Source organism: Vulpes lagopus, chromosome 16 (assembly GCF_018345385.1).
Source record: "Vulpes lagopus strain Blue_001 chromosome 16, ASM1834538v1, whole genome shotgun sequence".
Taxonomy (NCBI): domain Eukaryota; kingdom Metazoa; phylum Chordata; class Mammalia; order Carnivora; family Canidae; genus Vulpes; species Vulpes lagopus.
Window position 1 is genome coordinate 32,292,397 of NC_054839.1, and position 15,668 is coordinate 32,308,064.

The window sequence follows — 15,668 nt, forward strand, 5'->3', positions numbered from 1 at the left end:
CCCCGCTTCCAGGTGGGGGACATGGAAGGCACCTGCCTCTCCAGCCGGTGTCTCCGCGGAGGCTCGGGGCGGAGGGAGGCCTCGCATTTCTCTCCCTCCCTCGCCCTGAGCGTCGGGGGTAAGGTGACAGGTTCCTCGGAGTCCCCGGCGGTCCTGCGTGTGTGCGCAGGGCTGGAGGGTCGGAAGCTCAGGGTTCGGCGTATGGGACTTCTTTGCCCACAAAAGTCAAATCTTTGGAAAGGAACGTGTTCCTTGGTCTAGCCTCCCCGGGACCTCGCGTGATGCTCCTGGAGCCCTATTCAGGCCACATGTACACGACGTCACCTTTGAAGGAAGGTGAAGATCGGTTCTTTCTCCTGTAAAAGAAACAAACCCTTATTTTTTTTTTCTTCTGGTTGATTGATGTCGTTTTTCATCATAAACAAGCACAGAGCAGGAGACTAGTATAATGAATAGCAGAAACGTAGCATCTATATTTAACAATCGTTTGCATTTTGCCTTATTTACTTCCTCACCTTCGTTTCCTGCTTACACGTAGATATTATTATATTTTCACCCCTAAGTATTACAACATACACCTCAGTTTTTCAAAGGGCACTTTTCTCCATAATCTTATTTCCATTTTCACACCTAACTGAAGCTAACAATAATTACCTACTACCAATTTAAACCCAATTCAGACTCAAATTCCTCCACTGATCCCAAAATGCCTTTTACAGCTGTCTTACTCAGACCAGAATCCAAACAATGACAACACATTGCGTTTGGTTAGATCTTTTTTTAGCCTGGAACAGCCTCCTTCAACCGCCCCCCACACACTGCTTTTTTTATGTTTTATTACTAAAATATTTTTTTAATTTGGCTTTTATTTTAATTTCCATACAGTTTACACTATTATATTAGTTTCAGGTGTACAATGTAGTGACTTCAACACTTCCATACATCACCTGGTGCTCATCAGGACAAGTGGGCTTCTTAATCCCCATCCCCTAATTCACCCATTCCCCTACACCCAACCCTCTTATAACCATCAGTTATCGTTAAGAATGTTTCTTTATTTGTCTCTCTTTTTTTCTTTACTTGTCTGTTATGTTTCTTAAATTCCTGAGTTTTTTTTTAGAATGGCATTGTCTTGTTAGACTCTGACTCCCATGCACTTCCAGTCCAGGAGAAGGACAGACATTCCCCAAGCTTCATGAGAGTTACTGTTACTACAGTTACTATGGACACATACTATACTGTTCAAAGCTGCTGCTATGTAATTTGACTTAAAGCTTTAGGGATAACACCCCAGAATGGTAAGAAGCAGAGTTGGGAATCTGAATGACTAAGGTTACCAAGTTACCAGACACACTGAGCTTCAATTTCTTCATCTGAAAAATGTACTGATAATAACTACTTCAAAGGGAAGTTGTGAGAATTAAATAGAATGGTGTATGTAAAAAACATTTCTTGGCATATAGTAAGCAATAAATGATAGTTATTTCCCATTTCTAACAGTAGTGTGTCATGATATGGATTTTTCCTGATAAATGGGAATTTCATTTATTTGTGCAAATACTTACATGGAAAGAGCTGTATGTAAAAATGGTGTATGTAAAAAACATTTCTTGGCATATAGTAAGCAATAAATGATAGTTATTTCCCATTTCTAACAGTAGTGTGTCAGATATGGATTTTTCCTGATAAATGGGAATTTCATTTATTTGTGCAAATACTTACATGGAAAGAGCTGTAGCGTACTGTGAACTCTATTTCAAATTAGCTTAGGCACCAGCCATTTCTGTCTCATTAACGATAGAATTTGCAACTCAGAAGTCCCAAATCCAAATCTTTGCCTTCTATTCAGTCATTGAGTGCTTTACCCGTATAGAAAGATTTCTACAGCTCTGTAGAGAAATGTAACGTATCTCAGGAGTTTAAAGTTAAATTCACAGCAATAAACATCAAGAATATTATTCATTTTCCTGAAGAATTTGAAGTACCTTCCAATATTTAAAAATAGTACAATTGTCATGTGTTTATACATTAGTGATGAACTGTTGGTGGGATAAAGTGGTACACCGTTCTTGAAGGTAATTTGACAAATATTAAACAAATTTTTAATTACTCATACTCTGTTGCAGCAATTCCACTTCTGGGTACTTATTTTAAGCATATGAAGAAAGATCTGTGCACAAAATGAGCAGCTGTGGTGGATACAGATACACTAGCCAAACCTTCCTTTGGAGGAGGAGTCTGGTCAGCCCTTTGAGGTCAGCCTCAGCTGCAGAGTGCAGCCAGTCTCCTTTGAGTTCATCATGGCCCTCCCAGAGCTGCTCTCATCTGGTGATTGAGTGACTGCACGACTGTATGTTAGAAAAGCCCAGTCGGGGCTCTCGGGTGACTCAGTCAGTTAAGCATCTTCCTTTGGCTCAGGTCATGATCCCAGGATCCTCCACTCCACTTGGGGCTCCCTGCTCAGCAGAGAGTCTGCTTCTCTCTCTGCCTCTGCCTCCTCTCCACCACCACCTCATACTCTCTCGCTCTCTCTCAAATGAATAAATAAAATCCTAAAAAAAAAAAAAATGAAAGAAAAGAAAAAGAAAAGCCCAGTCATTTCCACCCAAAACAGTACCTCTGATGGGTCCTTTCCATAAACATGAGGCCTGGGTCACAGTGCAACTTCTCCCTTGCTCTTTCCTGCTTCTTCCCTCTTCATTTCATAGGGGTCAATCCCTAATAAATATCTTGCTCTTCAAACTCCATTTCTTTCGGCTTCTGGAGGACTAAACTTGTGATGACATGATGCATTTGTTAAAAATTAAAATCAGGGGCATCTGGGTAGCTCAGTCGGTTAAATGTCTGCTTTCAGCTCAGGTCATGATCCTGATATCCTGGGATTGAGCCCTGAATCTGGCTCCCTGCTGAGCAGGGAGCCTGCTTTTTCTCTCTGCACTCTTGCACTCTCTTTCTCTCTCTCTCGTATTCTCTCAAATAAATACAATTTTTTAAAAAATGAAAATCTCAAAGCAATCTAAACAACAGGGACAGTGGAGTAAATTACGTTTCTTCTGTAGAGTGGGATATCACTCAGTCACTAAAAATGTGAAAGGCAATTCAATGACCCAGGGAATTTTTTTAAATATTTTATTTATTTATTCATGAGAGACATAGAGAGAGAGGCAGAGACATAGGCAGAGGGAGAAGCAGGCTCCCTGCTGACCAGAGAGCCCAATGTGGGACTCGATCCCAGGACCCCAGGATCATGACCTGAGCCAAAGGCAGTTGCTCAACCACTAAGCCACTCAGGTGCCCCAATCCAGGGAAATGTTTAAAAATACATAATGAAGTGGATAAAAAAGCTATGTATAAAGCACTCTAATTTGTGATTGCATTTTTACAATGCATATTTTGCCACATAGAACAAATCAGAAAAAAAATCACCCAAACTTTAATGCCAGCTATTTTCAAATAGAGATATTGTGCTTCCTGTTCACAAGTTTTTTTGCAAGACATATGCATTACTTTTATAAATGGGAAAATGAATATGACACAAAGATATGTCCAAATATCTTTCTTGACTATCTCATCCCACAAACCTCCTCCTGCCTTCCCTGACTTGCCAAATGTTACCATGCCTAACATTTGGTCTTGTCTTTCATCTCTATGTCTACTCCATTGCCTGTCCCATCCATCTATTTCCTTAGTATCTCTCTAATTAGCCCATTTTCTCCATCCCATTTCTACTATCTAAGGCCAGGCCCTCATTAGCTCTCCACTAGATTTCAGAAATCATATGACCTTTCTAAAATGTAAACCTTCTCATGATACCAAAATATTCCACCTCCCATTACTCCTTCAGTGACTCCAATTGCCTTTTTATTTTTTTAAAGATTTACTTATTTATGTTGGGGAGCAGGGAGGCAGAAGGAGAGGGAGAAAGAGTCTTAAGCAGACTCCACACTGAGCGCAGAGCTCAGTGACATGGGGCTTGATCTCAGGTTCCTAAGATAACGACCTGAGCTAATTTCAGTAAAATTACTACAAAATACAAATCGACATACAAAAAATCTGTTGCATTTCCATATACTAACAACAAACTATTTGAAAAAGAGATAACAATGCCATTTACAATATCTTCGAAAAAATGAAATACTTAAATAATAAATTTAACCACTGAAAATTACAAGACTTTGATGAAAGAAATCAAAGACACAAGTAATTGGAAAGATACTTGTGTTCATGGATTGGAAGAACTAATATTGTTAATATGTCCATAGTGCCCAAAGCTATCTATGGGTTCAGTGCAATCCCTATCAAGACTGTTCACTGGGGGGGCAGCCCGGGTGGCTCAGTGGTTTAGCGCCACCTTCAGCCCAGGCAGGGCCTGATCCTAGAGACCCGGGATCCAGTCCCAAGTCAGGCTCCCTGCAGGGAGCATGCTTCTCCCTCTGCCTGTGTCTCTGCCTCTTTCTCTCTCTCTCTTTGTCTCTCATGAATAAATAAATGAAATATTTTTAAAAAAATTTTAAAAAAGACTGTTCATTAGGAAAGGATATTCTCTTCAAAAATTGGTGTTAGAAATACTGGATAGTCATGCACCAAAGAATGAAATTGGACCCCTATTTTTCATCATTTACAAAAGTTAAGCTGAAATGGATTAATTATAATACCTGAAACAAACTACTAAAGGAAAATATAGGTGAATTGACATTAGTCTTGGCAATATTTCAGATCTGACCCCAAAAGCACAAGTAACAAAAGCAAAAATGAAGAAGTGGAATTATATCATATTTTCAAAGCTCTGTACAACAAAAGAAACAATCAAAATAATAAGGCAAATGATATAATGTGAGAAAATATTTGTAACCATCTATCTGATAAGGTGTTAATATCCAATATATATATAAAGACTCCATATAACTCAATAGCAAAGAAGAAAAAGAGAAAAAAATCTCTTTTGAAAAATGAACATAGAACCTGAAGAAGACATACAAATGGCCAACAAGTACATGAAAAGATGCTCATCACTAATCATCAGAGAAATGCAAATCAAAACCACAATGAGATGTCACCTCATACTTGTCAGAATGGCTAGTATCAAAAAGACAAAAAGTAACAAGTGTTTGCAAGGATGTGGGGAAAGAGGAACACTTGTGCACTGTGGTGGAAAGATAACTGGTGCAGCCACTGTGAAAATTAATATGGAGTTTCCTCAGAAAATTAAAAATAAAATTATCATATGATCCAGCAATTCCACTTCTGGGTATATATCCAAAGGAAACAAAATCACTATCTCAGAGATATCTGCACCCTCATATTCATTGCAGTGTCATTCACAGTAGCCAAGACATGGAAACAACCTAAGTATCTATTAATAAAGAAATTATACACATACACATGCATATGGATATACAAAATGGAATATTCAGCCATAAAAACAGAAGGCAATCCTGCCTTTTGGGACAATGTGGATGGATCTTGAGGGCTTTCTACTAAGTGAAATAAGTCAGACAGGGAAAGACAAATACTGTATATTCTTACCTGTATGTGGAACCTAAAAAAGCCAAATCATAGAGATAGTAGAATGGTAGTTGCCAAGGGCTGTGGGGTGGAAGGTGAGGCATAGAATTATCAGATGTTGGTCAAAGGGTACAGACTTCCACATATAAGATGAATAAGTTTTGGGTTTTAATGTACAATATGGTGACTCTAGTTAACTGTACTGAATTATACACTTGAAAGTCACTAAGAAAGTAAATCTTAAGTGCTATCACCACAATAAAAAGAAAAAATGGTAATTATGTGAGGTGATGGAGGTGTTAACTAACCTTATCATGGTAATAATTTCACAATTATAGGTATATTAAATCATCACGTTGTACACTTCAAAGTTATGTAATGTTGTATGGCAATTATATCTCAATAAACTTGGAAAAAAATAAAGTCCATGTAAACAAAAAATCTATGCATATATAATGATAAAATTGAAATTACCCTATCTTTATCCACAAAAATATATCCAATAGTTAGTAATTAGAGGATTATGATGTTGCCAATACTTACATAAAGACATTCAGGCAAGTAGATGCAATTCAGTGGAAGCCAGAGAGAAAAAAGAAAAAAGAAGCTAACATTATACAGATAATGATTAAGTAATGAAGGTAAGAAGGAGGGATACAAATGTGCCAGGAAGCAGAAGGGAAAAAAACTATGTGAATCCACGTTTTATCACTCCCTCAAAATGTCGACAAACCTTGAGGAGGTTTTTAGTACAGCCTTAGGATGATGATGGGTGCTTTTCCCAATGGATGTAGGCAGGGGTCCTAAATTCCTAAATTTGTCTTCTGAACCTGCTGGACAGTTAACAGAAGGAATAGATGAGAAGCCCTTGGTTCTTATCAACCTTCTCCCTGTGTTCACAGACATCTCATTAAGAGATCAACTGAGATTGTAACTTTCAAAACATGGAACTAACCCTGTAATAAGAACAGTTAGTTATTTTCTTCCTACTGTAAAGATCGTAAGAGTTTGGAGTTTGGCTTTTTTTTTTTTTAACATGTAGAACAGTTTCCTATTATTGAACTCAAATTATTTAACATAAAATCTAGGATTTTTTGTTGTTGTTGTTGTCGTTAAGATCCTACATCTGCATTCTAGCCAGAATTGCAAAACCACACTATAATTCTCTAAGTGATAGCAGTGAGATCAAAAGGACTTACCCTAGAATTAGTTTTAAAATAAACTATTGGGGTTTCTGGGAAAGAAGAGAGAATGTGTGTTTACTAAACTTCTCTTCCTGAAGCCCAGTGAAACGAGTAAAATAAACTGTATTTTCCCAAAAGGGTGTCTTTAGTAATTATAATCACAGATAAAAATAGTCAAGTCTAGATTTCTCTAAAACTTATTTATTTTATTCTTTGGGTTTTTATGATTTAGTAGAAAAGTTCTACCTGACATTTTATTAAGCTTACAAAAAAAAAAAAAAAAGAGCAACAATTGTACTATCTATTCAAATAGTTCTGCTAAAAAGGCAGGGAGAAAAATAAGCATAGTGTTTACTGTATTATTAATACTTTAAAATTATATTAACCATTGTTGTTTACATTTTGAAATGGTCCCACTGAGAAAACAGCTCATCCATCATAGGAAACTTAATTTTATATAATTATAGGAAACAATTATTTTAATAACCCTTTCATTCCCCATATATGTGAGAACTGGCTAGTTATTGATAATATATTACCTTGAAAAAGGAAAGTATTCAAAGATACAAAATAAGACTGCCCAGAGAAACAAGAGACCCAGGTTGTGCTCCTAGGTTAACCACTAGTGCTAGTTGGGCCTCAGTTGTAAGATGATAGATCTCTCTCTCTTTTTTAAAAGATTTTTATTTATTAGAAAGAGTGTACAAGTCAGAGGTGGGTGGAAGAGCAGAGGGAGAAGCAGTTTCCCCACTGAGCAAGGATCCTGAGCAGGGCTAGATCCCAGGACCTGAGCCGAGTGCAGCTACCTAATCCACTGAGCTACCTGGGCATTCCAGATGACAGATTTCTAACAAAGTTCATGCTTATTTTCATTTAGTGTGAAGAAATCTTACACATAGCTATGAAAAGAAGCCCTTGCTTCTTCAGAGTTCCAGTATGGTCATGAAATTGTGCTGAGACAGGTCTGGTGCTCCCTCAAAGATTGGAAACTATCACAGAAGAGGCCAGTCTTGAACCCAGCTCAGCCAGAAGCTTCCAATGAAAGGAGGTAAAGGGGTTTCCTTGAATGTAGGGGTCACTTTATAACACTCCCAAGGATCACGACTGAAACCATATGGTCTCTGAAGTAAATCGCCAAAGTCTCCAGGAGTTTATGCAGGAGGAATGCTCCATCCATGACTCTACTATAAACTTCGTTGGTCCCTGTGGAGAGAAATAGATCAGTCAGGCCAAAACATTTCAATTGTATATAATTGAATTAAAAAACAAAAACATGACATTGGGGCTTTCTCAGGACAGACAGAGAAGACACCTATTTACTCTGCTTCTGCCTGCTTAGACAGCTAATTAGACTTTGCTGTGGATCAAGTCTATGCACACATGCCTACACATACATACACACTCCTCCACACATTGCATGCACACATCTTTTTCTGCTGGATCTTTGAATAATTATAGGTAGTGATTATGGCTTTGTTACTGCAGGAAGTATTATAATGGACTCCATTTTGTTTTTGCAAAGATAGGCTTCTGGGCCTGGTCTAGATAAGCAGAAGGATATGGGGAAAAAGGCCTAACACTGTGTTCTGTAAAATGTAAATAGTGGGGGCTATTTAATGTAGATTGGAAAAATTCTTTGCAAGATATATTGGCAATATAAAATTAACCTTTTGTTTTAATTTGTACAAAAATAATTTTACAGTAATATTTCATGCCAGAAAAATTATTTGCCAAAGCAGTGCTTTGTTTATTAAACCCTCATGGGCAGAGAAAAGTTTATTGGATGCTAAATCAAAAGAACAAAAGTTAGTAATTTTTAGATCTGTTTTTAATTGGTTTCCTGACATACTCAGCCAATACCATGAGAGAAAATAAGCTCTTCTCATGTATAACTAGGTTTTCCAAAATCAGACATTAGTATTATCTATGTTTATTGCCCTATCTGTTGACTAGATCATTTAATGTCAGGTTAGGATATAAATCAACACTTCACCCATGGTAAGTATCCACTTCTAGTTTGGTCCCTTTGAAAGGAGTCCTGGACTTATAATTCTTAAAACTCTTAAAAGCATGGCCAGAGTAGGGGCATCAATTATGAAGGTAGTACTTACAGACAATTACAAGATTTAGAAAAAGGATGAGATAAACTTTTCAAAGCTAAATCCAGAAGGAACCTAATAGCACTAGGCTCACAAATCTAAACTAAAACTGGCTTTGAGTAACTTGAGGGACATTTCTGCATGCCCTTAACACCTTGTATGTGATAACGCCTTACAAACTACAACATGCCTTATGCTACCTTAATGTCCTCCATCAACCAGACATAGTCTACCAGTAGAAGAGATCAATAATGATCATAAAATTGCTAGGAGGGGGGCTAAATATTGTGGCTATTGACAATAAAAGTACAGATTGAATATGCCTGGGGATAGACTCCAAGACTAACTTAACTTTATCTCAGTTGTAGTATTTACTTCTTAACCTCCTTCTGACTTCCTCTGTTCCATCTGCATATGTTCCAGAAGAAAGCCAAATGGAGACATTATGCATTAGAGCTTTCAAAGCAACAACAGAAGTAGTCAAAGAACTATTATTACCTTCTGTGCTGCTGACTCCCTCCGTGCATTATAGCCAGCCCACACCTACCCAACCATGGGCACTGATCAGTTGCCTCCAAATATCCAGTGCTCAGAGGTCTGTTCTCAGCGTTGGAAGTCCAACTGTAAGAAGTAGAAATATCGAATATCTGAATTTTCTTTATGACAGTTGTAAAAATTATTAAAATAGGTATATATCACAACCATATATTGAACTTATCTGATCTCGTTTTGTCACTCTAGCTCTGTACTGGAATTCATCAAAATACAAAATAGCTTGCAAATGAAGCATAAGCAGTTATAATAACTTGAAATGTTGAAATAATTATTCAGGGTGATTTAGGTTCTATAAACACAGCTATCAAAAAGAAAAATAGCATTCTTGGCCTTCAAGAGTAAGATTCAGATAAAAATGTTTTCCTAATGAGCAGTATGCTTTGGTATAGTATTATTACAGGAAAGACCAAAATTCCAATCATCCTTGCTAAATTGTACGTCTGCTAACTTCAGCTATTTGAGATTTAAAAAAAAAAAAAAAAGTTAAACCATTTCTGAGTAACATAAGAAGTATGCACAGTTCCCTTGTTCACGGAAATGAAAATGTGATCTATTCATTCCATCTTATTTCAAATTCTTTAGAAAATTAGGTGAGTCTGATGATTCATGAAACAAACTTTAAAATTATGTTCAATACAGCATACTGTACTCTTCGTGATTATGATAATAATCATTATCATTTTTGAGTACTGGCTTTTATGTACTACATTTATAATTCTCACAAAAATTCACCTAAAAGTACTTTTATCTAATGTGTTCATCATTTGCCCAAGACTAACCACAAAAAGACAGGACCAAGAATCAAACTATGTCTAATACCAATCCTGAGCTCTGTTCCTGAATCAATGACATTTAAACTGTTTTGTAGAATCACTGTATTTTATACCATGACCTCAGTATCATGCTGTCAATCAAGCATTGTGAAGAAACTGAGATTCTCTTTGTTTTTTTTTAAAGAGGGAGGCAGGAGGGGCAGCGGGAGAAGGAGAGAGAGAATCTCAAGCAGGCTCCACACCCATCATGGCGCCCAACACAGGGCTTAATCTCATGACCCCAGGATCATGACCTGAACCAAAATCGAGTCAGACACTTAACCAATTGAGCCACCCGGGTGCCCTAAGAACACTAAGATTCTAAATTACTAAGGCCAGAAATGTTCTAGTGAAGCAATTCTCATAACCATTTAGTGGGAAAGGATACTAATTGGATATTAGGGGGTAAAAACTCTTAAAAAGTCATCAGGGCAGCCCAAATGACTCAGTGGTTTAGTGCCACCTTCAGCCCAGGGTGTGATCCTGGAGACCCAGGATCAAGTCCTTCGGGGCCCCGTGCATGGGGCCTGCTTCTCTGCCTGTGTCTCTGTCTCTCTGTCTCTCTCTTTTTCATTAAATAAATAAATAAAATCTTAAAAAAAAATTCCATCAGCCAGGATCTCCAAATTCCACAGATGTTTAATTCTCCCTCCCATGGTTTACCTCTTCAACTGGGTTCTAGAATCACCTACTGACACCAAGCTGAGTCCTCAGACCAGCAGCTTGGGTGCTTGTTAGAAATGCCTAATCTCAGGCCCTATATCTAATGACTGAATTAGAATCTCTATTTTGACAAGATCTGGCATCTTCTATGCTCATTCAAATTTGAAATGCTCTGCTAGATGACACATATCTTATCCCCTGCCCCCCATTAGATCCCTCAGTCATCCCATTTCTTACCTGTGTTCTCAACTTCTCTCTGCTGCTTTTTGTTTGCTATTGTTTACCCTCACATAGAAATACTTTTTAAAAAGTCCTCTGCTGATCCTGCCGCCACACACCTAAGACCTCATTTCTCTTTTCTCAACCAAGTGCCTTGAAGGAAGTGTCTGTTCTTCCTGAATCTCTATCTTTGCCTCCTGTTTGTATCTTAACCCACTGCAAGATAGTTTAATTATGCACCAAGTATCATCTGGCCCTCTACTACATGCCAAACATTGTACCAGACTATGAGGATAAACTGGTGTGCAAGAGACACAATCCTTTTATTCAAATGACTGTCTCTGAAATTCTTTTGACAGATAACCAACTCACCCTCTAAATTACCAATTCCACTTTTCATGCATTATCAGATAGAAGGATTCAGTGGTCTTCCATAAATCAGAGATTAAAGAGATTTTGCAAAAATGTAAAATACTGCTGCTCTTCTTTTTAAAGAAAATATTTTAATATTGTTCTTATTTTAACATATGATGAACTTATTTTTATTTTAAAATTAATTAATATTCTGAAAATGTGTTTTCATCTCCAGTATTTGTAGGTCAACAGATATCCCTACAAAAGTTTGCTCTCAGGGCACTGGGTGGCTCTGTGGTTGAGTGCCTTTGGCTCAGCTCATGATCCAGGGCTCCTGGGATCAGGTCCTGCATTAGGCTCCTCCTCCCAGGGAGCCTGCTTCTCCCTCTGCCTCTCTCTCTGTCTCTCATGAATAAAAAAAATAAAATCTTAAAAAAAAAATTCTCTCTTTTGGCCTCTCAATAATTTTTAAGAATGTGAAGTGGTTTCTGAGACTGAAAAGTTTGAGAACAACTAGATCTCATTTTGAAACCAGGTGAGTTGCTCAACAAATTGCTAAAATCTACATAGATATCAACTATACAATTAATATTGGAGGGATATGAATAAATTGGCCTAAGCATTTTCTATCCTATATTTCTTAACTAAGCTAAAGATGTCATTTTCTCTAGGCATTTCACGCACAGGAAGAAAGCAATAGTTGACCACTAGCCCTGAAAAGCTGAAAGTCTGTTGCACCTGAGTGGCTCAGTCAGTTAAGTGTCTTTCTTGGGCTTTGGTAATGATTCTGGGGTCCTGGAATCAAGCCCCTTGTCAGACTCCCTGCTCAGTAAGGAGCTTGCTTCTCTTTCTCTTTCTCCTACCCGCCTCTTCCCCACCCAGTACATGCTATCTCTCTTGCTATATCTCAAATAAATAAATAAAATATATTTTTTAAAACCCCAAAATTAAAAGCCTTTGTAGGAATATTTTTTGTATCTGAGATACATGCTCTTTGTCCCCTGAAAATGGAAAACAAGGTAAAAACTAAAACAGTAAGGAGAACAGTTGGCTTTAAACATTCCTTCTGTCTTTATTTTGCCCACAAGCAATATTTTCTAAAGTTCTTAAAATCAGTACCAGTATGCTCTTATCTTGAATACCAGACTATGGCTTTAAGAGCAATTCTATTTATCACATTAAAATGAAGATTTTAAGATATTTAAGGCATTTGCATTTTGTTTATAAAAGAAATCAATTTCTCAGAAGAATGCATATTTTCAATTATACCCAGACCTGAAATATCATGCTTTGGTTTCCACAGTAAAAATACGAAACAATGTAATATTCCCATTAACTGTGTACACTATTATCAATATATATATAGTTATTTAGTGGCAGAGAAGGACAGGAGGAACTTTTTCCAAGTACCTTGCACTGGAGGCAGAATAAAGAAAAATAACTTGGGGATCCCTGGGTGGCTCAGCGGTTTCACGCCTGCCTTTGGCCCAGGGCGCGATCCTGGAATCCTGGGATCAAGTCCTGCATCTGGCTCCTGGCAAGGAGCCTGCTTCTCCCTCTAGCTGTGTCTCTGCGCCTCTCTCTCTCTCTCTGTCTATCATAAATAAATAAAAATAAATCTTTAAAAAAAGAAAAATAACTTTCTGCTGCGTAGCCCTAAAGGAAAATGCAAATGTAACCTGTTGTCATTTTCTACTACAGGTAGCTAAACTCTCAGTAGGTAGCATGACTTTTCAGCAGACATGTTTTAGGACATTTTTAAATATTCTAATTTACAATCTTTGCATGTGTTTCAAGCCTTTCCTGTTTAGGATACAAATAAAGCCTAAGCAATTTTTCATCTTGGCCTCACAGAATAAGTGCAGGACAGGGACTTTATCTTTCAAGCTCTAAAAGGATACACGATTGAACATAACTGTTATTTAAATACCAACTCTGTTTACATGCTGATAAAAGGCACATTCTGAATCAAGTAAAATGTGTCATTCACATTATTTGGAATTTATTCTTGACCACATGGATTTTTTTTTAAATAATTCAATTTAGGGCAGCCCGGGTGGCTCAGCCGTTTAGCACCACCTTCAGCCCAGGGCCTGATCCTGAGGACCCAGGATCAAGTCCCACGTCGGGCTCCCTGCATGGAGCCTGCTTCTCCCTCTGCTGTGTCTCTGCCTCTCTCTCTCTCTCTCTCTGTCATGAATAAATAAAATCTTTAAAAAATAATAATTCAATTTATATTCATAGCTGTCTTATAGATTAGAAAGGCTTTATTATATATTTCTAAGCCTTTTAAAGATTTTATTTATTTTAGAGAGAGAGCAGGAGGAAAAGGAAAGGGAGAGAACCTGGAACAGACTGAGAGTGAAGTCTGACGCAAGGCTTGATCTCTTGACCCTGAGATCATGACCTGAGCTGAAACCAAGAGTTGAGCACAACTAACTGAGCCACCCAGGTGCCCCTGAGCCTTTAAAATAAATGATTTTGCAAAACAGCTTTCAGTATAGGTTATGTATATTTAATACCTCTAAATCAAGGATTCTCAACCAGCCCAAGTAGACAATAAGATAATGCTCATAATATATAGACTTTATTGTCTATATAACTTTCCATGTATTATCTGGGTGTGGACTATGGAAAGGTCATACTGGGGACTCTCATCTATCATGTAGGTGGAAGCGACAGGTTCAGAACCACTATCCTAAACAAAGAAGTCCAGAAAAAGACTTAGAATAAGTTTTATTCAAAAGCAAAACAAGTAAAAATATACAGAAAACTAAGGCATGGAGATTGGTCTGACCAACTGGCACCACTGGCACCAAGACAAAAATATCCTTCGTTACACTGAATCATCTACATCACAACAGTTGATGCAGGTCATACTCTGAAATCAAAAGAAGCAAAAGAAATAGGAAAACTTACTTTCAGCTATCTAAAAACTCAATATTTTCCACACTTGGTTTTTAGTAGTAATTTTGTTGAGTACAAGGAACCTCATTTTAAGATCTTACCAGAGAATCTTAATAAAGACATTAATTACTAAACTTTATACATATGTGTACAAACCCTTCTAAATCAGCTCTAAAAACCTTCTGCAATGATTACATACTTTCCAAATTGGTTTTACATTAATTTCAACCAAGGATTTAAATAATCCAGAGAATTTAGATCAAAGTTATTTGCCTATTCAAGGTATGAATATATGAACATGTATGCATGTGTGCGCACATATATATATACATGCACATACGTATTTGTTAGTTCCCAGATAATTATATACAAAAGTATATACATATGTACAATATATGTGTATATATATACACATATATGCAAGTCTTCTCTAAAAGAAATTTCTACAAATAGAAGTGTTTTAGAAGTGATGAAAACGACTTTTTGCAATTTTCTTACAAGAATCATAAGCCTATAGATGCTACTTTGAAAGATTATAGTAGACAATAGCTGAAAATCCCTCTTAAACTATATTATTTTCAAAATAGAATAAGCAGGTTATATGTTATACACAACCCAATTACAAAGCTTACCTAATAAGCACAGTACACAAATCTAAGTTGGGATGAAACTAAATTTAAATCAGGTTTAAATAATTTTTATACAGTATTAAAGATGGTTTTCATTTAAGACATATTAAAATTTGATTCACCACAGGATACAGATAACCTCTATTTTGGTCACAAATGAACATAGAAAATATTAGAAGTTAAATATGGATATCATAAACTCTATTTCAATACTTTAAATCAAACCAACACACCCATTGGAAGGTGATATGTAGTCAATTCCCAAAAGTCCAAGCAAAACCATTTAAAGCTTCAGTTCTATTTAGTTCCATTTCCCTCAAATATATTAGTCATTAACAAGTTCCAGAAATGACCCATGACTTGACCATCCTTAGCGTCTCTACAAATTTATAGACAAAATTAACCATCAATTTCTTCTAAGGTGCTAAATTTTAAGAAAGTGACTAAACAAAATATTATAGTTAATACAATAGGAGGACTAAAATCCTAGACACAAACCTAAGAAAAAATTTCAAATTGTGAGTTTCACAAGGGACTAGCATTCTAATGCTTGTGCAAAAGAATGCCAGTCCTAAATGTTGCTCTATAAAATGTCTAGAAAATGACATTCATAATACACAATTTTTAAAAAAGCTTTGAGGAGTTCTGCAACTGTCCCCACCCAATATAACAATTTTTTTAAATTAACTTTAACCCAATGTTTTCAACAGATACTTGACTTCAAACCCTTTTGCCCACTAA

General features: G+C 36.8%; 1 protein-coding gene across 1 annotated transcript in view; it reads right to left on the minus strand.

Moving 5' to 3' along the window:
- The window catches only part of LMO7 (LIM domain 7), a 197,436-nt gene extending 197,381 nt beyond the window's left edge, over positions 1-55 (minus strand). Inside the window, exon 1 of the mRNA XM_041730923.1 lies at positions 37-55. The gene's annotated coding sequence lies outside the window, so the exon portion shown is untranslated. The remainder of the gene's footprint in view (positions 1-36) is intronic.
- Positions 56-15,668: the final 15,613 nt, after the last annotated feature.